We start from the raw sequence: 24,364 nt of genomic DNA, 5'->3' as shown, positions 1-24,364 counted from the left end.
TTTGTTTAGGAGAATGACAATAATAGGTTGTCTTCTAGGGTCTACGACTGTTCTAGTCATAGAGAGCAGACTATGTTTAGTGTCAGACATAAATTCCCTCCTATTGAGTAGACATTAAATCCAAACAGACAGCAGGCATATTCAGCCACAATTGATGTGTCTATAATGTAACTCTTAGACCTAAGGCTCAGGGAAATTCCTGGAAGATGGGAAAGAAATATCCTAAGAACCAGTGGACGAGGGTACCCACTGCTGCTAGATAGTGTCTTGTAGGCATGGCAGGAAAGCTGTACCCATGAGATTTCATTAATATGGCTGCCTAAGCAAGACCTGCACAATGGTAACAACACTCGACACAGCAGCCTGATTGGACAGAATTTCACAGGGTCCCATCCTTAGATGAAAGGCTATAGGTAATCATTCGCTGCTAAGAGAGGGAAAATCAGCTTTCTCCAGGCATGAACTCAATGATAGGTTATCTAATCATAAATAGTCAGTCCTAAACACATTTACATAAGAACAACATTGAGTGGCCTCAGTATAGGTTATGTCCTTGGGAGATTTTATGTGTCCTTGTTACATATATATGTATATACATATGTTTATCTAACACTAATTAAAGAAGCAGTGACCAGTTTTGACCAGGGGGTATAGGAAGAGCTGGAGGAGAGAATAGAACAGGTGAAAATAATGTGAATATAATGTTCATGTATGAAATTCCACCCCCGCCAGAAAATTAAGGAAATGGAACCCAAGAAGGAAGTAGTAAGCTGGCAAATACCAACTATTAGGTAGTTCATATAAGACTGCCAAATTCAGTAAGCAAAAATACTTCAGATAAATGTGTAACTATGTTCCAAAATGGAATTTAAACTTCAGATTTAACTGCTCTCTTCTATGTTATGGGAAATCCTGTAGAATTATGTCTCATTCCCTGTGGCAAATCTGAAATTGCTTAATTTTATGTCATTTCCATAATATTATTAATCAAGTGCTTTCTACCGGTATATGTTATTTAAGCACTCAAAATGAGTGCCTGGCATCTAGAGTCTGATGGAGCATAGCACTTACCTAGAGGAAAGGACTTGTTAGTGAGCTAGTAGCAGCAAGTTAGTACGTGGGAGGCAAGATGCTTTGCTCCTAACAATGGAATAGGACTTCAAACAGCATTTGGAGAATATCAGAGAAGTTGGCATTGCCTTTTCTTTCTTTCTTTCTTTCTTTCTTTCTTTCTTTCTTTCTTTCTTTCTTTCTTTCTTTCTTTCTTTCTTTCTTTCTTTCTTTCTTCTTTCTTCTTTCTTTCTTTCTTCCTTCTTTCTTCCTTTCTTCCTTCCTTCCTTCCTTCCTTCCTTCCTTCCTTCCTTCCTTCCTTCCTTCCTTCCTTCCTTCCTTCCTTCCTTCCTTCCTTTCTTTCTTTCTTTCTTTCTTTCTTTCCTTTCTTTCTTTCTTTCCCTTTCTTTCTTTATTCTTTTTTGCATACGTAGCTGTCATCAGACCTCTGGCTACTTTAAATTTTATCTTTGAGGTCTCATATAGATTGAGGTCTCATATAGATCATATAAATGTCAGACTCATAAATCTGACAGTTGCTTTAGAGTGGTTTAAAATAAATTCGGTTCATTACTGGTTTTCCAGGCAATGAACTGATATTTAAACTTACATATGAGTAAAACATAGAGCAATGGCTCTATGTTTTAAAAGAGCTTGCAGAGGGCCTGAGTTTGGTTTTCAGCATCTTTTTTTCCCCCAAGACAGGGTTTCTCTGTGTAGCCCCTGGCTGTCCTGGAACTCACTCTGTAGACCAGGCTGGCCTCAAACTCAGAAATCAGTCTGCCTCTGCCTCCCAAGTGCTGGGATTAAAGTCGTGTACCGCCACTGCCTGGCTGGTTTTCAGCATCTTTGTTGGGCAGGTTACAACCACTTGTAATGCCAGTTCCACAGGATCTGAAACCCATTTCTAGTGTGTGCACACAACTGTACACATGTGTGCATGTATACACATATATATTTGTGTGCAAATATAAATATAAATACAATCTTTTAAGGTATATAGATGTGAACAATCAGCAAAAGAGTGCATTTTTGCCTACAGCTACAATTTGTAAACTTATGTAAGGCCTGCCAGTAGCCTGCAGGTACATGTTTTAAATAGGTAAATTTTAATTCAATATAATGATCATTTGCAATATAGACATGTTGGTCCCACTTGAAGTACTACATGGAAATGTGAGGTTGGAAGATAAGTTGAGCTGAGAATGATATTAGCTTTTCTGTACAAATTAGTGAGTCTTGAAAATATAAAGAACATTTTATAGGCAGTACTTTAGTCTTCTTTAACTTTGATGTAGCTTTGCTTCTAAAATATGTAAGCATGACCTCAGTTTAGTCCTTAGAAATGTGATACATTTTAGTTTACATTGGATCCTGGAAAACTAAGATGTTGAAACTGTAGAGGCTATGAAAATCAAACCATCCAAGGCCTAAAGAAATACATAGTCTTGCTCAAAGACCGAGAACTAGTAGAGTAAGAACTTAGTTCTGTATCCTTGGTCAGGAATATTTCCTCCTTAACATACTATAATTTTTGGTTTATAGTATATAATATGGTAAGAATTATAAATAAACCATTTTCCGTCTTTGTAAATGCAGCGTTATGGATAAATACTAATACCACATTGTGCATATGTAATATAAAATTTATTTAGGATAAACTCGAAATGGAAGAAACAAAGAGCATATCTAATCCTTGGAAACTTCAAAGCTCCATAGCTCACATGCACTGTAGCCAGCTTTCCAGCAGAGAGTGGAGCTGCTGGTAAAACGTTGGATACCTTGGGTAGTTATAATTCCTAAACCAGGCATAGTTTTTGGTATTAAGTGCATCCCAAATATGACATGGGACACACATGCATTATAAATTGCTTTTGTGCAGTTTGAATTTAACTTAATACCTTGTGACTTTTACCTGATGAATCCATCAGCCTTAATCTGGCATTCCAATACCCATCATGTTCTGTGGTGTGAGGTGTAAATATGTGTCTCTGCAACTCTGTACCTGAAAGAATTCCCTGGTAGGAAAGTGTGCTTGCCTGAAAACAGGCATTATGAGTCCATTGCTTGCTCTCAGACGGATCTCCATGACTCTGAGCGAAGACCTGCAAAGCCAGGTCTCTGTAAGCTACCCTTGGTAAAATAGGGAAAAGGCCTGTAAAGTCTCTCAGGGTACCTTGGTCAGTAAAAGGTTACTCTCATACAGGATGTTGGGGCACACTGATGAGTCCATCCATCCCTTGAATGTCTGGAAAATGAGTACCAATAGTTTGAGACATTGTGCTAAAAATAAAATCTTATTCTTTATTAGTTTTAATCCAACATTGCACAGATGTCACTGAGTTGTTGAATAAAAATTCAATTGGATGCATGTATTCTAATTATCTAAAAAATATCTGAGTCTGATATATTCATGAATTTGTTAAGATATAATATTTAAGGCATGAATGTTTTAAGCTAATAACAAAGTTTGTAGACCTATTTTATTAATATGTAAAATATTTTATAGTGATTCTTCATGTAAATATTTACAAGTATGCATTCTCTATAATTTTTATTTATGAACTGTAATAAAATATTTAAGATATATAAACTTTACCAAACCCTGTATTTCTCTACTCTGTATATGTATTTTAAAATGTCAGGTATTCAAGATTGAAACAAACATGTGGTTTCATGGTTAAAGAGTTTTCCAAACATACAACAATTTTGATGGTCAATGTCTGCTTGGTTCTGCACTGATGGAGCAGCTGTATAGTGTTTGACAATTTATGTAAAGATTTTAAGGCTCAGATGCTGCATTTGTAAACTTTAGAATTTAGAACCATTGTGTGAAGTGGGCCATGGTAGAACTTGCCTATACTCCCAGTATTCATGAGACAAGCCAGGGAGATGATGAGTTTGAGACCAGCCTGACTTAAATAATGGGACCCTATCGCAACCAAACAAATAAGCCTCCCTACAGAACCAAATGCGTGTATTCAGAGAAGCTGGAGAGCCAGAGGGTGTGCTGGCTCTGCCAGGTGATCCTGTAGGCCTCACTTCCTCAAAATGGAAGCTAGTGGGTTTTTTTTCTTTTCCTTGTATGACCATGCGTTTTACTGTATTATTTTTTATTTATTTCACTGATAAATTATACCTTACAGTTAGTGTACTTTAGATAAGAAAGGCAATGTTGACTTTCTTTTAGACATCATAATAAAAAGAAAATCAAAAGCAACCAGAGGAGAGCTTGATTTATCCAGAAAGAGCTAAATAACACAATAACAATAGCAGCAGCAGCAACAACAATAAACAGGAACAACTCAAAGAGGGCAAGGCACCGTGCAATTTAGTCTATCGATTTCTTTCTCCCTCTTTTAGTTTTTTGTTTTGTTTTTCTGAGAAAGAGTTTCTTTGTGTAGCCCTGGCATTCCTGGCACTCATTCTGTAGATCAGACTGGCCTCAAACTTAGAGATCTGCCTGCCTCTGCCTCTGGAGTGCTGGGATTAAAGGTGTGTGCCACTACCACCAGGCCAGATGTTCTCATTTTTATTTCTTCCTGCTAACAGTTGTCTGGTGTTTGGATCAGGGGCAATAGGAGTTTAGAAAGGAATGCTTGGGTTTGTGAACATTTGTTATAAGTGGGAACACTACAAAGGACTCTAGCAGTTGGTAGAGCCACAGAAGGCAACTCTGAAGATTGGAGTTTAGGCTCTGTCACATTGATTCTGCTTCTGAATTTCAACTTTTATGTTACTACAGATAAGGAAATCAGATAGTGAAAAAGAAGTTAACTAGGCATTACTGTACCTTTTTGTTTAGTAATTATTTGTGAAAGATTTCTGAAAGTCATGTAAATTCCCTAAAACAAGATATGAAAGTAAAAAATGAAGCCTTGTTGCAACATTAAATTTAATCATGTAAATAAGTCTTACATCACAAATATACTGTATTTGATGGATTGAATGCTTTGTTGTCTGCTATGAAGGCCTTATGTGTATTCTGAAGGATATCTAGAAGCATTTTGCATTCTGAATCTTTGTAATCATTGCAAGTGCCCTTATAGGAAATGCACAAACAAGTCCAACATCTTTAAGGTATCTTTGCATTCAAAGACTGAATTTCTTTTCTATCCTAAAGTTTTATTTGGCATTACCTCTCAAGAGCACAGGAGTTTCATAGGGTAGGTAGGTATGTTTAGTAAGAATGTTGGTTTCTTCAAACACAGAAGTGTTATAGGAATATGTTTTTGCTTTAATCCCAGGTGTGTTATATGGGGCTGCTTCAGATTGTCCACTGTGGCTGCAACTGCTGCAGGCTCTAGCAGGTGTGATTTTTGCCAGTTTTACAGGTATATGATGTTAGGGGTACTGGGGACTCGTGAGAGGGTATAAAAATGCCAGAGCCCTAAGAGTGGTGGTTGCCACTGTTCCTGCTGCTGCTCCTGCTGCTACTGGGTGAGGGTTGCTGTTGCTGGTTGGAAATATACTGACCATGAAAATCAAACTTGCCTTAAGGAACTTAATGAAGCTGATCAACAGGGAGCAGTCTAACAAGGTGGACACTCCCTTTCCTCTCAAGCCTTCTTTTTCTCTTACTGAGTTTTGGGGGATTGGAAGGTATAAGGTAGGGAAGGGTCATAGAAGAGAACCCTTGAGGTAGCCAAAAGTCCAGCTACAGGTGTGTCTGTATGCTGTCAAACATTAAACAAAGAAGCAAATGAACAAACAAACGAAAACATCAAGTAAGATTGGAGGAGGTCAGCCTTGGTCTTCATCAGTGAGTAGTTTTGTGGCATTTAACTAGCATAACAGAGTGAACTCATGACTGTCTACAGCGCTAAATCATGCACCCCAAATAGGCTCCTCCCTTATTCTCTCTGTTTCTGACTCTCTGTCTCACTGTATCTCTGTCTCTTCCTCTCTGTATGTGTTTCTCTTTATTCTTTTCTGAATGTGTGATGTTTATGAGATAGAAAGGTTTTACTTGTCAATATTACTTGTCTTTTTATTGCTTAGAGTTAGTCATTTGGGAAAGTATGAAGGTCATGAAAATAATATCTTCAAAGTTGTTTAAGTTTAAAAACAAAATTATTTTTAAAGAGTTTGGCTCATTTGGTAAACTGCAAAAATAGAAATAAGGTCAGCTTATTGGGGTATATCCAAAGAAATGCAGTATTAGATGCGTTGATTTGGTACATGTCACTTTTCTTTCTGGTAAAAAGGAACAGATAGTGTATGAAAATGAATACAATATGGAAGTACAATATGGAAGATTCTTGAACTGATTCTCCTGGGCACGCATTTCATTGTTGTTTACTGTTTAGAAGCCTGAGAGCAGTTTTACCTCATGGATCCCAGTGACCATGTGTCCCTGGGTCTCTTTCAGGACTGTCATCACCGTAGGACTTCCTCAAAGTCCATGTTCACTGCATTCACCACGGGCTGTTGCACTCAGTTCTTTCCCCCTCTCAGGACCTTCTTCACAGAGGGTCTTCCCACAGCACCACAGGCAAAGGAAACAACCGACAAGATTAGCTTACTCTCCCTTAACTTCATAGCCAAGCAGCAACCCCTCCCTGCTCTATTCTGTGAATCAGAGGCAAGTTCCCAGGCCTGGCCCTCACAGAGGGCATTGCAGGCAGGCACAGATACTGTGTGCTGGCAGTAGTTGAAAGCCAGGTCAGATTCTGCCAACCACAATACTAGGAAAGTGCTAGTCTAATAGATTGTATACTGAATTTATTGCTGACTGTCTTCATGTAAATTTGGGTATTTAAAAATGAAACAGGCCTTCAGCCTCTGTTCCATTTTTGTCCCTGCATTCCTTTAGACAGGGACAAATCTGGGTTAAAATTTTTTGGATAGGCGGCCATGCAGAGACTGCCTCACTGTGCCATTCATTCCATCTGCACACACCAAACCCCAACACTATTGCTGATGCTAAGAAGCACTTTCAGACAGGAGCTTAGTATGGCTATCATCTGAGAGGCTCTGCTAGCACCTAAGACAGATGGAGATATTCACATCCAACCATTGGACTAAGCCCAGGAACCCCAATGGAAGAGTTAGGGGAACAACTGAAGGAGTTGAAGGAGATTCCAACCCCATTGGAAGAACAACAATATCAATTAACTGGAATCCCCAGAACTCCCAGGGACTATACCACCAACTAAAGAATACACATGGATGGGCCCATGGATCCAACTACATCCGTAGCAGAAGGCTGCCTTATCTGGCATTGGCGGGAAGGGATGTGCTTGGTCCTGTGGAGGCTTGGTGCCCCAGAGAAGGAGTGCTCTAGAGGAGTGAGGTGGGAGTGGGTGGTGAGGATGCAAAGGGGAGGGCATGGGCTGAAGGGGTTTGTGGAGGGGAGATGGGGGAATAGGGATAAAATTTGAAATGTAAACAAATAAAATGATTAATAAAAATGAAATATGACTTTACTTAAATATGAAAAGCATATTTAAGCATATTTGATATACACATGAATATACTTAAAATATGTGTATACTTAAATCACATATGCATTTTCTCACTGGACATGTGCATATATATATTAGTAACAGCTAGGTAGATACAGTGGACTATAGAAAGCCAAAAAAAATAATAATTTTACAGTGTGTTTCCAATTATTTTCAATTCAAATCATCCATGTCAGACAATACAGTGGCACCATTATTTTCTAATTTTACTTACTGAGGAAACAGGTAAGTTGTATATGAGTTTTTAAAAAACAGAGTAGTGAAAAGAGCATATTGAGCCCTAAGTTTGTTTTAGATTTTTAACCATATGATGATTCTCCTCACTTATTTTTGGTCTCAAATATAAATAGCCATATTCTCTTAGGTACCAAGTTCAAATTAAACATACTAATAAAAATAAACGTTTTAAATATAAGTCATGCATTCCAAAGAACCTTCAAAGGCATTCTGCAGCATTCTAGCTTCAAGTGGTTCAACTTCAAGCTTTGCATTTTGAATTGTCTTTCAGTTCCTTCCCTCCATCCCAAGTCTAGTCACTCAGCTTGCTTGCTGATGTACCATCATCACATTCATGGTAGCATGCTGAAATGGAAATACTATAAATAATAGGCTCAAAGTAAACTACCTAAGCAGTCCATGGGAAAATAGAGTTTATAAGTATGTGTGCTGTTATGTCTGTTCTTGCAAATAAAGTGTGTTATATTTATATGAGAAATACCTGTTGACAGTAGCTTTGTGTAGATTTTCTTTAGGTACCAGTTGAGTGAAGAAGCTGTCTTCCTCAGTTTGTTTTAATTTATGGGACACCCAAACTGGAGGAGCATCTGTATACAGAATGTGACAGCTATAGTGTTTGAGTGAATCATGTGCAGCACATCACAGGGATGTGGTTTTGATAGCCTTGGTGTGGTGGGAATGAGGAGTGACATCTAAGTCTGATTACAAAGACTTATATGGGGCATATTGACCAATTGATACTTATTGTATATAACTTAGATGCAAAAAAAATTGATTTAAATAAAAGTGAATTGTTTGCCAAGAACAGTTTTCCAGGAATGATTTTGGAGAGTATCACTTAGTCCTTCTGAATTTCTTTCTGTCCTGGTCGTTACTTTACAAAAGTTGATTGTCTGCATAATCAGATGTGTTCACAGTCTCCCAGAATCCATTGCTAAAATTTCATTATATAGAGAATGATAAGCAATATCTCTTCTTCATCCTAGGGTCCCAATGACAAATCAAGGAGCCAAAGTTCACTGGAGAACAAATGATTGGTATTTACTGGGGAATGGGTGTTCCCTCAAAAGGGGTACATTGGAAAGTTTTTACTAAACTGGCTTCCCCAAAGCTGCATAGAAGGGGCCCCTTCTTCTAGTCTTCCCAGGTCTATATACTCTGGCTCCTTCCTGAAGCCACCTGTGATATGGGCAGAGTTGTAAACTGAAGGTGACATGGGATAGCTGGATATTGTGGTGACTGTTGTATGACCCTCTTCATACAATAAGGCAATAGGTGGTATCAATCAATAGTCAGTGAGCCCAACTGAGATGCTCATTTCCACATAGGCACATCTGAGCCCCTCAAGATGGTGGCTGCTAGACCGGGGAGTATAGTCCTATCCAATAATATCCTCTTAGCATTTTTAATAGGACCACAGTGAAATGTGAGGCACATTTTCCAAGGAGATTGAGAAGAAAGGAGCAATATTTGCTGCAGGCTTGTGTATAGAAAATGGTGATGTTTATTAGTTTTTTTGTCCATCTAATTACTCACCTTTGACAAGTGATGAGGAAATACATTTTAATTAAGCTTCCATTTCCTTTTGCTGAGTGGAGAATGATGGCTGTACAATGATGCTGTTAGGCTATGATTTGCTTGAATAACAGACATATCAACAGTATCTCCTTTTGCTCTTAATGGACAGGAAAAACAGATGTTTTACAAAGAGACCATTCATGATTGTTAATTTCTGCCATGTTTTGTAGTTTGTAGTCATCATATTATTCTGACTCTGTCAGGAAGAACATAGAGAAGTAAGTTCAATAAAAGTACAACAAAAATGGCCACCTTTTCCGTTAAAATTGTGTATAATCTTTTGCATTTTACTATTTTTTAAGACAATTATTTGTATTTTGTAATTTTAAGCTAACAGATATACATATTTCAAAGTATATACTCAGATGCATAAGAAATGCAGCCTGTTGGACATGTTTACTATTTTGTTTATTTACTAGAAAGACTTTCTTATTGAAAATACTCAAATTATGAAGGGGAGCTGAAGAGATGGCTCAGAGATGGACATTACATTTATTTTCCAGAAAGACCATCTTATTGAAAATATTCAAATTAGGAAGGGAAGCTGAAGAGAAGCTCAGAGGTGGACATTACACACTGCTTTGGCAAAGGACCCTTATTTATTTCCCAGCATTCAGGTTGAATGGCTTACAACTACGTGGAATTCTAGCTCCAGCATGGTCTGAGGGCTTTGGCATCAGGAGTTCCTGACACTCACGTGCACACAACCCTTGTCTCATATACATAATGAAAAACAAAATCTTGAAAATGAAAACAATGTACAAAATGAAACATTAAAATCGAGTTTTATGTTTAATTTTTGTCCTTTTTATTTCATAAACTTCATTATTTAAAAGTTGCTAATAAAAATTCACACACCAAAATTAACAAGACACACAATTTAAAGATTTTATTGAACTTTTGTGCCATTAGAATAGTCTTTCTGAAGCTGTAGATCTTTGAATTGGGTTTTATAGTTTCACTATTGAATATATATACATATTTCACTTCGTCCCTTCCTTCCCTCCAATTCCTACTATGTCCAGCCCTACTCTCTCTCAGTGATAGCATCCTCTTGTTTGATTACTGTAATATATATTTATACTTATGTATGTATAAGTTTGCAAACATATATAAATGCAACTTGGTGAATTAATTTTTGGTTTTCTTTTGTGCATGTTTTTAGGATTGATCACTTAGTATGGGTTGCCACACAGATAGCTCATTTTTGGGAGACTTCTCCCTCCTTTAGCAATCACTATGTGCCTGTAGAGGTTAGACTCTATGAGGTTCTACCTACTACATTATCAGGTATGTTGATACTGTCATTGTTCAGTTCTTAGGCAGTCATAGTGTTTTGGTATGGATATAACTTCCCTGTAATTTCTAGGAGAGACAACTCATTGCAGCTATTTTACTCCTGGGAATATATCCAGAGAACTCTATACCCTACTATAGAAATATTCATACCCCTACATTTATTGTTTCTTCATCCACTATAGTAAGGAATTATTAACCTAGTTGTCCATTAATAGACAGATGGATTATTAAAATGCATTTTGATTCTAGAGAAGGGAATATACTGTTGAAAAAAGACTGGAACCACTAAATAGAAAGCTACAAGCAATTGTTTGGGTGAACATATGCATAGAAAACTTTTTAATGCATTTGCATTATGAATTGTGTTTTCAACTTCAGTTTAGTAAGAATGCACTTCTTGCTTGCTTCCTGGTGATAGGCTCTGACTAGAACTATTCACCTTTGAATTTTAAGTAGGAATAAGTTTTGCTAAGTAAACTTGGGCTTACATCTAATTGTACTGTATTCTTCACTCTAATCCTCTTATCCCTTTATTAAATTTCTGACTCCATATTTAAGATGTTTTGATGCAATTAAAGGATTTTGTCTCTCCAGGGAGGGTGGTCTATTTTTTGTTTTTAATTTAAGAAAATCCTGCATCAGGCAGGCCAAACTTAATTGTATTTTTCTCACCCTTGTGAGTAGATGCAAACTAAAGCCTTGAAAGAAAAGTTACTGCAAGTTTAATTAATGAGTTCAACTCTCAATCATGGAAGAATGATTAAGCATGATCTCTAAATCTACCTTTTTACCTGAAAAATGAAATGGTTATATAATTTTTCTCCAAAAGTACACTAATCCAAGAGCAAAGATTAAAGCCAACAATGACACAGCTTTTTGGATTTTCACAGCACTTTGAACAGTGAAAGCATTTATTTCATTTAGCCTGAAAAGGATCAAGGAAGCGGCGATACAAACACTGTTGGTAGCTGTCTTCATAACTTCCTACAGGTGTCTTAGCTTGAATTTCTTCTTCATGGTTTATCTGGGGTAAACCTGATCCTTGACGCAGTAGTATTGAGAAAGGGAACGTTGGTGTTGAGATGAATGGCTTGATGCTGTTCCTTGACAGTTGTCTTTATCGGTGGTCCCTTTGCATTCCTTTCTTTCTCTTTCCTGTCCACGATGCCTCTGCCATGTTATAAGGAAGCATGAAAACCTCCTTAATTGTGATCCTTTGATCTTATTTTTTAAATACCAGCTTGATGATAAAATATCAATTGTTTATTTTCAAAAAACTAAGAACACTAGGTATGACAGTAAAATCCTGAGTACTTTCTTAAATAATTTTTAAGTCTAGTATGTCACCCTGTGTGTCTTTTAAACTATTTGCTACTTTTTCTAAGGCATTGGGGGAAAAGATCATAATTTTAATCTAGTTCAGTGATGGAACATATCTTGCAGACATCACAGGATGGTGTCAGATGTAGCTGCTGGGCCTTCTGCAGTGTGGCTGGGTGTATGGAGCCACAGGCTTTTGGAATGCTAGTGGCTTCTGTGAGGTTTCCTGTATCAGCCGTAATATCTGTTGAACTCAGAAGAAACAAACAAACAATGTTTATCCTAAGAAGAGTTTTCTCATTAGATCTTTGTGAATTATGTCAATCTATAATGAAAATGGGCAGCAAATAAATATAGAATCATTAGTAGGTGGGGATGGAAAGATTCTTCAGTGGTTACAAGCACTGGCTACTCTCCCAGAGGACCAGGGATTCTTTCCCAGCAACAATACAGAAGTTCACAATTGTCTGTAAGTCCAGGTACAGGGATTCTGGCACCTTCTTTTGGTTTCCAAGGGAAGACACATATGTGGTGCACATGTATAGATGCAGGCGTTTTAATTTTTTTCATTGAATTCACCAATTTTAATTTCAGTGTTGCATACTCTTTGACTTCTATGGGCAGAAAAAGAGAAAATTGCTTTATGAGCTTTAAATGTTATCTCATTGGACAAACTTTGTGAAGTTCTGTCTCCCCAAAGATCCAAATTTACAAGCCAAGTACACGAAGTTCGTGAATGGGCGCAAGTGTACAATGTGCAATCCATTCCTCAAGACATCCGTGGTACCATTCCCAAAGGCTGGATGCTGGGCCATCCATGCTACCATTCCCAAAGGCTGAATGCTGGGCATGCATAAGCCAGCAAGTCAGTACAGACTTGTGATCTTGGAAGTAAATGAGAAAACATACAGTAAACATTTATGTTCATATATTATAAAATTTTGGTGCTTACTTAATTTCCTATGATGCCATGAAAGATCATATTTTCAAGGTGTCTTATACAGATTATTCTAGAAATATTGCCATTATTTTACAGTTATTTTTAAGTACTTGTGAATGTACTGTAAATTTTATCTTGCTAAAATACTTCCAAACCTTAGGAAATTTTAACAAAACCAATTAAGCATTATGACAGTAATATCCATTTCCCTTCACTTCTTTCTAGGATTCTCCCTAGGCAAAAAAGTAAAACCATAGTTTATGCCATAATATCATTTTTGTTTTTGTTATACTGGAAGCAAGTAGGATTTTGAAAAACTGCTATTTTTTACAATGTCTGTTATTTTTACAATGTCTGTTAGGCTTGAAAAAAAAGTCTTTTGCCCAATCGGTAAAGTCAGGGCTTTTGTATATTTATAGTGCTTTACCATAGTGCATAGGTTTCTTGGTTATCTTGGTATTAGTTAATTTCTGGGCTGTTTGCAGCCCGCAGCAAGGGTCTAAGGAACTCTTTTCTCATCCAAGCACTTCTCATCCTTCCCTGACATTGTTGCTGTGATGTTCTTACACAATATGGACTACAGTGCTGATTCCTCTGTACTGTCTTCAGTATAGCCCTGAACACAGAGGGCGCTCAGGGGTTGCTGTTTGTAATGCTTGTTCTCTGTCCCTGCTCTATCTGTAGAACTCAGAATGTCCTGGCATGCTTGGCCTTTGGTAGCTATTTGTTGATGGATTGATGTGTAAGACCACAAAGGCAAGTATTTAGAGAGTACCCTAAATTGATGTGTCTTTGTTTTATTTTTAATGCAGTGTTTCTTCACTTTACTCATAGTATGCTCATGAGTATATTTAAAATATCAAGAGAATGCTGGTTATACCATATGTAGATTTCACAATGAATTGAACTTATACAAATTTTTTTATTTCAGGAACTTAGACAATTTATTTAGTAAACTTCCAATTAGTAGTTTAACATATATCCGGGAAATGCAGATCAAAACAACCCTGAGATTTCACCTCACACCAGTCAGAATGGCTAAGGTTAAAAACTCAGGAGATAGCAGGTGTTGGCGAGGATGTGAAGAAAGAGGAACACTCCTCCACTGCTGGTGGGATTGTAAGATGGTACAACCACTCTGGAAATCAGTCTGGTGGTTCCTAAGAAAACTGGACATGACACTTCTGGAGGACCCTGCTATACCTCTCCTGGGCATATACCCAGAGGATTCCCCAGCATGCAATAAGGACAAATGCTCCACTATGTTCATAGCAGCCTTATTTATAATATCCAGAAGCTGGAAAGAACCCAGATGTCCCTCAATGGAGGAATGGATACAGAAAATGTGGTATATATACACAATGGAGTACTATTCAACAATTAAAAATAATGAATTCATGAATTTTTTTAGGCAAATGGGTGGAACTGGAAAATATCGTCCTAAGCAAGGTAACACAATCACAAAAGAATACACATGGAATGCAATCATTGATAAGTGGATATTAATTAGCCCTGAAGCTCTGAATACTGAAGATTCAATTAGCATATCAAATGATTCCCATGAAGAAGGAAGAAGAGGGCCCTAATCCTGGAAAGGCTTGATCCAGCATTGTAGGGGAGTACCAGGTCGGGGGGGGGGGGGGGGGAGGAAGGGAGGGGGAAAGATAGGAGAATGGATGGAGAGAAGAGGACTTATGGGACATATGGGGGGGACTGGGAAAGGGGAAAGCTTTAGAATGTAAACAAAAAATATAGAAAATAAATAAAAATTAAAAAATAAAATAAAATAAAATAAAAAGTAATTTAACATATATCCATTTTAAATATAAATGTTCATATCATTTCAATAATTAGAGAAGAGACATGAGACACAATTTCACATCCAATCACGATACAATCCTAGCAAACCTAGGGCATGGTTAGATTTTATTTGAAAAGTTATGTACTAGAAATATAAGTGATGTATCACACTTAATATGCTAAGACAGTGTTAGGATATTGTCTCTGAAGTGACACATGAGGAAATAATGCCCACAGTTTCTGTTCAGCCTTGTGTTGGGTACATGATCTAGCACAGAAGCTGAGGCTGAGATGGAGAGGACTAGAAGGAGGTGGGGAATTCCTGGATCCTTGCTTGCATTTTGAAAAGAATACTGATTAAGAAATTACAGGCAAAATTGTTAAGGATCTTAAAGGGTTTACATATAAAATAAATATATTTATATACTTTTATTTCAAACTAAGTTTTAAAAATTCTTAGAAACCTCATTGCTGTGTTGTAATGAGTGACTTGTGGATGTGTCTATATGTTATGTTGTCATAATGAGCGATCCTATTAGGGATATGTGTGTGTGTGTGTGTGTGTGTGTGTGTGTATGTGTGTGTGTGTGTGTTGCTGTGTTGTAATGAGTGATCTTGTTATGAATATATTCTCTTGATTTCTAAGTTTATAGAAAAATGAGTATCATGTTAATTTATTTCACAATGTATTTGATTTATTGATGTGTTAAATAAAGCACTATGGCTTATGTATCTTTATTTCTATAAATGGCTCAAAAGTACTGAGAAAAGTGCATAGAATAGAGTATTGCAAATGAATAAATGTAATAGTCATGTTGGACTGATCACGTTCTGCACCACCCTCTTCCTGGCGAACAGTTAAGCAATGCCAGCTCTTGCTATCTGAGCATGAGCTACTCTGCTTCAGGTTTCTGCACGCTTTGTCTCCACAGACCGTGTGAACATTCTCTGGCAGGATTGCATCGTTGCTCAAGGGAGTTGGTAATATGCCAACTTATTAATGGCACAATAATTCATTTAGATGTATATATTTTTTACTCTTTGTAAAAAGCCTTGAGATTTTTAAATGTTAATTGACTTTTCAAAAATCTTAAGGCTTAAGGCTGTTGCAGCTTAATTATGCACTGTAGACATCAAATTAGGCAAACAAAACAAAACAAACCCCAAAACCAGCCAACCAAATAAAACCCAAAATCCAACTTCGTAATTTTAGTTGAAGATCCAATTTTTATATATCAAATAACTATAAAACTTCATAAGTCATTTCACTTTATATGAATGGGAATGTTATGAAGAAATTAATTTAGATTTTTGTCTGGAGTCTTTCAAGTTCCTCATCTTACATCTAGTCATTATGATGACTAAATATCCCTCGTTATGTAGAAGAATGGATTTTGGAAATATTCTGTGGATGAGAAGTTGGGAGGTTAACAATAACTTTGGTAAGACAATGTATAACAGTCAAATAATTCTCATTACATTGAAGCATGAATAGAATCACTGAAATGGTGAACAATCTCTAGTGGAAGGTGGAGATTTTTTTGTAATTGTAATAAATAAGGTCTCAGTTTATTATATATAATATATTATATATATTATATATATATCAGTTTCTTTATTATAGAATTAATATTTTTTTCCTTATCAGGGGACCCTGAACCTTTAGCCAACTAAATAGCATATATGTCTATGTTCTATAGAATTTTTAGAAGAGGACACTAAATAAATAACTAGCTGGCTTATGAGTTCTTCTACATTTCACTGGAAAATTTGATGCTATAATGAAAATGTGGACTTTTTCCATTGATGCAAAGGCACTTGCTACATTAAAGATAAAAACAGCCAGGCAGTAGTGGTACACTTGGGAGGCAGAGGCAAGATGATTTCTGAGTTTGACGCCAGCCTGGTCTACAGAGTGAGTTCCAGGACAGCCAGGGCTATACAGAGAAACCCTGTCTCAGGAGAGCCAGGGCTATACAGAGAAATCCTGTCTCGAAAAAACCAAAAAATAAAAAATAAAAAATAAAAACCAGACATCAGATAAAGCAGTGAAACTACCTCACAGGAGGATAAAGGGCTGAGATCTATTCCTCTGCAGGCAGGTGACTGAGCATTGTAAAGGGGGAATGAAGGCGATTTGATGAAAGAGAGCAAACCTGGATTGAAAAAGTAGCAAAGGCTTGGCTAGTGTAAGTGTGATTGACCCAGCTGTATCAGCCATTTGGCAATTCAGTTAGAATCCCACCTTCCTGTGGAGATGAGGGTAGGACCTTGTCCTCCCAGATGAATTCGTTTCCAAAGACTCACCTGAGTTGTAGGTGCATCATCTCAAAGATTTGGAGGAAGATTGTCAACTCTTGGTGCCTAAAACAATTAAGCTCTCTGCAGGTGGCTGGAGTCATGCTGGCAGTGTGGCTTTCCATTGCTGAGAGTGTTCTGAAGTTGTGTTGTGATAAGTGTAGCTGTTAGGGTTTCTCTGTTGTCATTGTGTTATATAAATCTAGATTTGCAGATTGCCAATTTTCCACTCAAATAGATTTGGCACTAATTTCGCATGGAAACATGTGATATATTCTTTCCGAGTTGTAACTATTTTACTGTTTTGTGCTTGCTCTGCCTGGGAGACAGTGCGGTATGTTGTATGTGTGCTTCCATTGGAAGATTAAAAAATTGAACTACTGCATAAGATGGCAGGCTCCCTGTGTTCACGCGTGCCCCTCCTCCCTGCACCAGCTCCCTTGCCCAGGTGGTGGTTTGGTTTCATAACTGTGTTCTCCTTCTTGCCCTGGAGCATTATTGAAACTCACAATGGTGCATTCATGATGTAGGTGTGCCAGGTTTAGTATGTTTTCCTTATTCTGGCTGACCTAAGATGTCGGTATGTTTTTGTTATTGTTGTTGTTGCTTTTGTCTCTTTTATTTTAAGATTTTAATTGTTATTCTCAACAACATTGTCAAGTAAACACAGTTCCTGCTGGGTTTCACCAAACAAGATAGTTAGCATTTCAGTAATTTGAGTAACCAACCTATGAGGTTTGCTTGTTATGTATGTGATAGTAATACATCATTAGGCCATGACAGGGCAGTATCATGGAACAGCAGTCGCTTTATTCAGAGTGATCTAGTTGACTTTCCTGCATGTGCTACTCAGGGAGAATGAAGAGCAGGAAACATTATTGCATTTGTGTGATCAGAAAGTGTCAAGTCCTAGGAACACAAGTCCTTGTTTGACCTGTGAAGATAGTTTTTTTTTATATTGGATTCTGACTTAATTCTCTGATTTCAGAATTTAAATTTGAGGTCTCTACAGATATGCTATGGCTTTGAATTTATTCAGGCACATCATTGCAAGCACTGTTGGGTTTATCTTGGAAGTTTATGTTCATCCACAGTATTCCTTTCTAGTTTTAGCTTAAGGTCCCCTGCTAACTCAGGTCAACTTTTTTTTTAATATATATATATATATACATATATATATATATATATATACATTCCCAGTCTAGTTAAGTAAAGGTACTTGTGGGGAAACGAGAAGATAAATGTTTATTTACTGCTGTGTGCCAGGTACTTTAAGATGCATACTCATTGAGGCTTCAGAATAGTTTCATGAAGTGAGTATTAATGGTCTTATCCAGCCAGTTTATCCGTTCTGAGGGCACAGCTAAGAGCTGGGAATTAGGTTAAAGCAGGATGTCAATTTCTGTCCTAGTCAGAGCAGATGTGAAGGCTGGAGAGGATTGAGGAGTAGACCCCCAGAGATAGCTTGAAAGTCATAAAAATGGAAGAGGGTTCTTATATTGGAACATTCACAGCCAGGCCCTGGACTCAGCAAGGGAGACATTAAAGATAATAGGTCAGCTTGAGGATTTCTATAACTTTTCTAAATCTGTGAATTTACTGGATTTGACATCATTTTAGGCAGTAGGTTGAGACCTTCCCCAGTTCTGGGAAATGCTCATCTCAGTGGTGGATTAACATGGACCATAACATCCTAAAGCCATGAGTGGACTGTTCCTGAGGGTGCTATGGTCATCCCAGTGACTGGAAGGATGAGAAAGGTTTGGCATGAAGAGTGGGTCAGTTTTTGGCACACCTGAAAGCTCTGGAACAAAAAGAAGCCAATTCACCCAGGAGGAGTAGAAGACAGGAAATTATCAAACTCAGGGCTGAAATCAATCAAGTGGAAACAAAGAGAACCATACAAAGAATCAACGAATACAGGAGCTTGTTCTTTGAGAAAATCAACAAGATAGATAAACCCTTAGCCAGACTGACCAAAGGGCACAGAGAAAGTATCCAAATTAACAAAACTAGAAACGAAAAGGGGAATATAACAACAGAAACTGAGGAAATTCGAAAAATCATAAGATCCTACGACAAAAGCCTATACTCAGCACAACTGGAGAATCTGGAGGAAATGGACAATTTCCTAGACAGATACCAAATACCAAAATTAAATCAGGACCAAATAGATCATCTAAACAGTCCCATAACCCCTAAAGAAATAGAAGGGGTCATAGAAAGTCTTCCAAACAAAAAAAGCACAGGACCAGGTGGTTTCAGTGCATAATTCTTTCTGACCTTCAAAGAAGGCCTAACACCAGCACTCTTCAAATTATTGCACAAAATAGAAATGGAAGGAACACTACCCAACTCCTTCTACAAAGCCACAATTACGCTGATACCAAAACTACACAAAGATCCAACAAAGAAAGAGAACTTGAGACCAATTTCCCTTGTGAACATCAATGCAAAAATACTCAATAAAATTCTTGCCAACCGAATCCAAGAACACATAAAAATGATCATCCACCATGATCAAGTAGGCTTTATCCCAGGGATCAGGGATGGTTCAATATACGGAAATCCATCAATGCAATCCACTACATAAACAAACTCAAAGAAAAAAACCACATGGTCATTTCATTGGATGCTGAAAAAGCATTTGACAAAATTTAGCATCCAGGAATTCAAGGCCCATAGGTAAACATAGTAAAAGCAATATACAGCAAACCGGTAGCCAGCATCAAACTAAATGGAGAGAAACTTGAAGCAATCCCACTAAAATCAGGGAGTAAACAAGGCTTCCCCCTCTTTCTCCTTATCTTTTCAATATTTTACTTGAGGTACTAGCTCAGGCAATTAGAAAACATAAGGAGGTCAAAGGAATACAAATTGGAAAGGAAGAAGTCAAACTATCACTATTTGCAGATGATATGATAGTCTACCTAAGTGACCCAAAAACTCCTCTAGAGAACTCTTATAGCTGTTAAATAACTTCAGCAAAGTGGCAGGTTATAAAATCAACTCAAGCAAATCAGTAGCCTTCCTATACTCAAAGGATAAGCAGGCTGAGAAAGAAATTAGGGAAATGACACCCTTCAAAATAGCCACAAACAGTATAAAGTACCTTGGTGTGACTCTGACCAAACAAGTGAAAGATCTGTATGACAAGAACTTCAATACTCTGAAAAAGGAAATGGAAGAAGACCTCAGAAAATGGAAAAATCTGCCATGCTCATGGATTGGCAGGATTAAGATAGTTAAAATGGCCATTTTGCCAAAAGCAATATACAGATTCAGCACAATACCCATCAAAATCCAAACTCAGTTCTTCATACAGAAAGAGCCATTCTCAAATTCATCTGGAATAACAAAAAACCCAGGACAGCTAAAATTATTCTCAACAACAATAGAAATTCTGGGGGAATCAGTATCCCTGACCTCAAGCAACACTACAGAGCGATAGTGTTAAAAATTGCATGGTAGGTAGAACCCAGAGAACCAAATAACCCCATTAAAAAGTGGGGTACAAAGCTAAACAAAGAATTTTCACATGAAGAACTTCGAAGGGCTGAGAAACATCTAAAGAAATGTTCAACATCATTAATCATTAGGGAAATGCAAATCAAAACAACCCTGAGATGTCACCTCACACCAGTCAGAATGGCTAAGGTAAAAAACTCAGGAGACAGCAGGTGATGGCGAGGATGTGGAGAAAGAGGAACACTCCTCTACTGCTGGTGGGATTGCAAGATGGTGCAACCACTTTAGAAATCAGTCTGGCGGTTCCTCATAAAACTGGGCATGACACTTCCTGAGGACCCTACTATACCACTCCTGGGCATATACCCAGAGGATTCTTCAGCATGCAATAAGGACACATGCTCCACTATGTTCATAGCAACCCTATTTCTAGTATCCAGAAGCTGGAAAGAACACAGGTGTTCCTCAGTGGAGCAATGGATACAAAAAATGTGGTGTATTTACACAATGGAGTACTCTTCAGTCATTAGAAATAATGAATTCATGAAATTCTTAGACAAATGGATGGAGCTTGAGAACATCATACTAAGTGAGGTAACCCAGTCGCAAAAGATCAATCATGGTATTCACTCACTGATAAGTGGATATTAGTCTAGAAACTTTGAATATCCAAGACATAATCCACATATTAAATGAGGTCCAAAAGGGAGGAGTGGCCCCTGGTTCTAGAAAGACTTCAGTGCAACAGTATAGGGGAATACCAGAACAGGGAAGTGGGAAGGGGTAGATGGAGGAACAGGGAGAGGGAAGAGGGCTTATGGGACTTGCGGGGAGTGGGGACCCAGAAAAGGGGAAATAATTTGAAATGTAAATAAAAATATATCAATAAAGAAAAAATTAAAAAAAAAAACCCTGCATGGTATTGGTACAGTGACAGGCAGGTGGATCAATGGAATAGGAATAAAGATCCAGAAATGAACCCACACAGTTAAGATCTCAACAAAGGAGCTGAAAACATCCAGTGGAAAAAAGATAGCCTTTTCAACAAATGGTGCTGGTTCAACTGGAGATCAGCATGCAAAAGAATGCGAATTGATCCATTCTTATCTCCTTGTACTAAGCTCAACTCCAAATGGATCAAGGACGTCCATATAAAGCCAGAAACTCTGAAGCCAGTAGACAAGAAACTGGGAAAGACCCTTGAGGACATCAGTACAGGGGGAAAGTTTCTGAACAGATCACCAATAGAGTATGCTCTAAGATCAAGAATAGACAAATGGGACCTCACAAAATTACAAAGTTTTTGTAAGGCAAAGGACACCATAAAAGACAAATTGGCAACCAACAAATTGGGAAAAGATCTTCACCAACCCTACATCAGATAGAGGGCTAATATCCAATGTATACAAAGAACTCAAGAAGTTAGACTCCAGAAAGCCAAATAACCCTATTAAAAATGGGGGTACAAAGCTAAACAAAGAATTTTCACCCAAAGGACTTCGAATGGCTGAGAAGCATCTTAAAAAATGTTCAACTTCTTTAGTCATTAGGGAAATGCAAGTCAAAAAAACCCTGAGATTTCACCTTACACCAGTCAGCATGGCTAAGATTAAGAATTCAGGAGACAGCGGGTGTTGGCGAGGATGTGGAGAAAGAGGAACACTCCTTCACTGCTGGTGGGGCTGTAAATTAGTACGACCAGTCTGGAAATCAGTCTGGCATTTCCTTCAAAATAAACTTGTAAGAAAGTAAGACCTGTATGGAAATGCTTGGCTGAAGAGGAAGAGTGCTTAGAGCCTCACTCTGTCCCCAGTGGGCCTGTATTTTTCACCTTATCTTAATTGCCTCACCCTGAAGTTATCTGTGTATGGCATTGATTAGTGTGGGGTACCTAATAGCGTGCTGTCAACAACCTTGGAAACAGTAGTTTTCATGTTTTGTTTTCTTAAGTTATCTCTGAGGTTTGGAGAGAGCATGATGATGATGGTATTGCAAAAATCTTGTCAGTGTGATGAGAAAATTATTAAGTTGTAAAATTTTTACTTCATTCTTTACCTCACTTCTCTAAGATGTCCCATCCCCAGTGGCATCCCTATAAATGGTTGTTCTAGAGGTGTATTAGAAAACAGATGCTGAGTAATAAAAATCCCAAGAACTCAAAGGGAGTTTTAAATTTATCAATAATTTCTTAAGGTTTCTCAAGATTCACAACATTACGGTCAATCAGACTATTGACCATCCGATGTCCCCATCTTGCTCATAAGTATGATTTTGACATGAAAGTGTTCCGTATGTTCTTGAATCCCATTTGATTAGCCTCAGGAAAATCTTGCTCATGAAGACAATACAGTAAAATAAAACATGGTACATGAGTAGATGCTAACATGCTTTTTCTTGGCGCTCTGATTTTTCTGGCTAGAAATATATTTTCATGGGTTTTTGTCTTTTCTGACACACATTTTGAACTTGTAATGGTTTTGGTTGGTAAATATTTCCCAAAGGCCTGACACCAAATGCTAGATGGACAGCTTATTGCCCTCCTTCATGGAAGCAGCACCTACTGGAGGAAGATAGGTGTTAGGATTGTGGCTTTGAAGGGCACAGGGACTCCTGGTCTCTTTCGCTGTCCACTTTCTGACCACCATGGGAAGGGGAACAAGATGTGAGGAAAGATATGAGTTTTCAAGAGAAATGGTGGAAAGAAACTTATTCAAGGAAAAAAACAAAACTCGCTGTCTTAAAGGGACAGACACCCACAGACTGGGCTTTATGGGGTTTTAATCTTTTATTTTTTCCTTACTTCATCAGCTCACAGCTTCTTCCTTTATTATGGCACTTATACATGAATGTCTATTCTGTGCTTTCCCAAGCTTATATGGCCAATAACTTTACATACAGTAGAGTTGTTAGCCTATGCTTCTTAATTTATTGGAGACTGGATGAGAACATGTGCGTATCACAAGTTCTGTTAAATACAGAGTATTTATGAAGTATACTGATTTTAGAAGTGCCTTTGTAGTACTGTGTCAGGTAGAATGTTCTACAAGTTTTTGATATATGCTTTATGGAAAGTCCCATAGTAATTTTCTTTGAGGGGAGATTATTGGTTCCCTAAATGTAAAGGCTTTTATCTATAATTGGGATGTGACTAATCTAAATTGCCAATAATTTGCTTTATTTAAAACTAAATGATTGTAATTGTTTATGGTATTTCAAGAATGTCTTCTCCAGTTACATCTAGATTAATTCCTTATCAAAATCATAGTGATTTTGTGTTCTTCACATTTTCCTTGGCTTTAATATATTATATTATATTAATTTCAAGATCAGTTGAGGGAATACACCACAAAGGGATTTGGGAGAGAAACTGTCTTCTCTATTTTCCATGAAAAGTGTCTAGAAAGGATGAAGGAATGCTGAAAACTCTGAGTATGAAACGATATTCTTAAAGAACTATTGCTATATTCCAAGTACTGTCTGATATTTTTTGAAGATACTAAATTGCTTTCTTCTATAAGTAGCTGTTATAATTGACAAAGACAGCTTTAACAGTGTTTCAAATTATTTGCATTTTAAATAAAACTAAACGTTTGGCTCTGTAGCAGAGCCTAGGATTATGAAGTTGGAAAGGTTTGTTTTCCTTGAGCATGCTAGGAAAATCTCATCTTTACTAGATGAGATTGTAGATTGGGGCTAATTCTACTAACCGGAGTCAAACCTTTGGTATTTCTAGAAGACAAGGGAAAACTTTGAACATTTACCTGGAAGAATAAGGTGACGAGACCTGTGGGTTTGGGGAAGGTTGCTTTTCATTGCCAGTTGTTTTGGAGAAGCCAAAGAGGATAAATGTATTGAGAAATGCTTGTTGTTTAATTATGGTTAGGTCTCATTTTGTAACACAGTGATC

General features: G+C 37.5%; 1 protein-coding gene across 1 annotated transcript in view; it reads left to right on the top strand.

Moving 5' to 3' along the window:
* The window catches only part of Crppa (CDP-L-ribitol pyrophosphorylase A), a 313,308-nt gene that overhangs the window by 169,066 nt on the left and 119,878 nt on the right, over positions 1-24,364 (top strand). The window lies entirely within an intron of this gene.

This window comes from Apodemus sylvaticus, chromosome 6, assembly GCF_947179515.1.
Source record: "Apodemus sylvaticus chromosome 6, mApoSyl1.1, whole genome shotgun sequence".
Taxonomy (NCBI): Eukaryota; Metazoa; Chordata; class Mammalia; order Rodentia; family Muridae; genus Apodemus; species Apodemus sylvaticus.
This window is presented reverse-complemented; position numbering and strand designations above follow the sequence as displayed.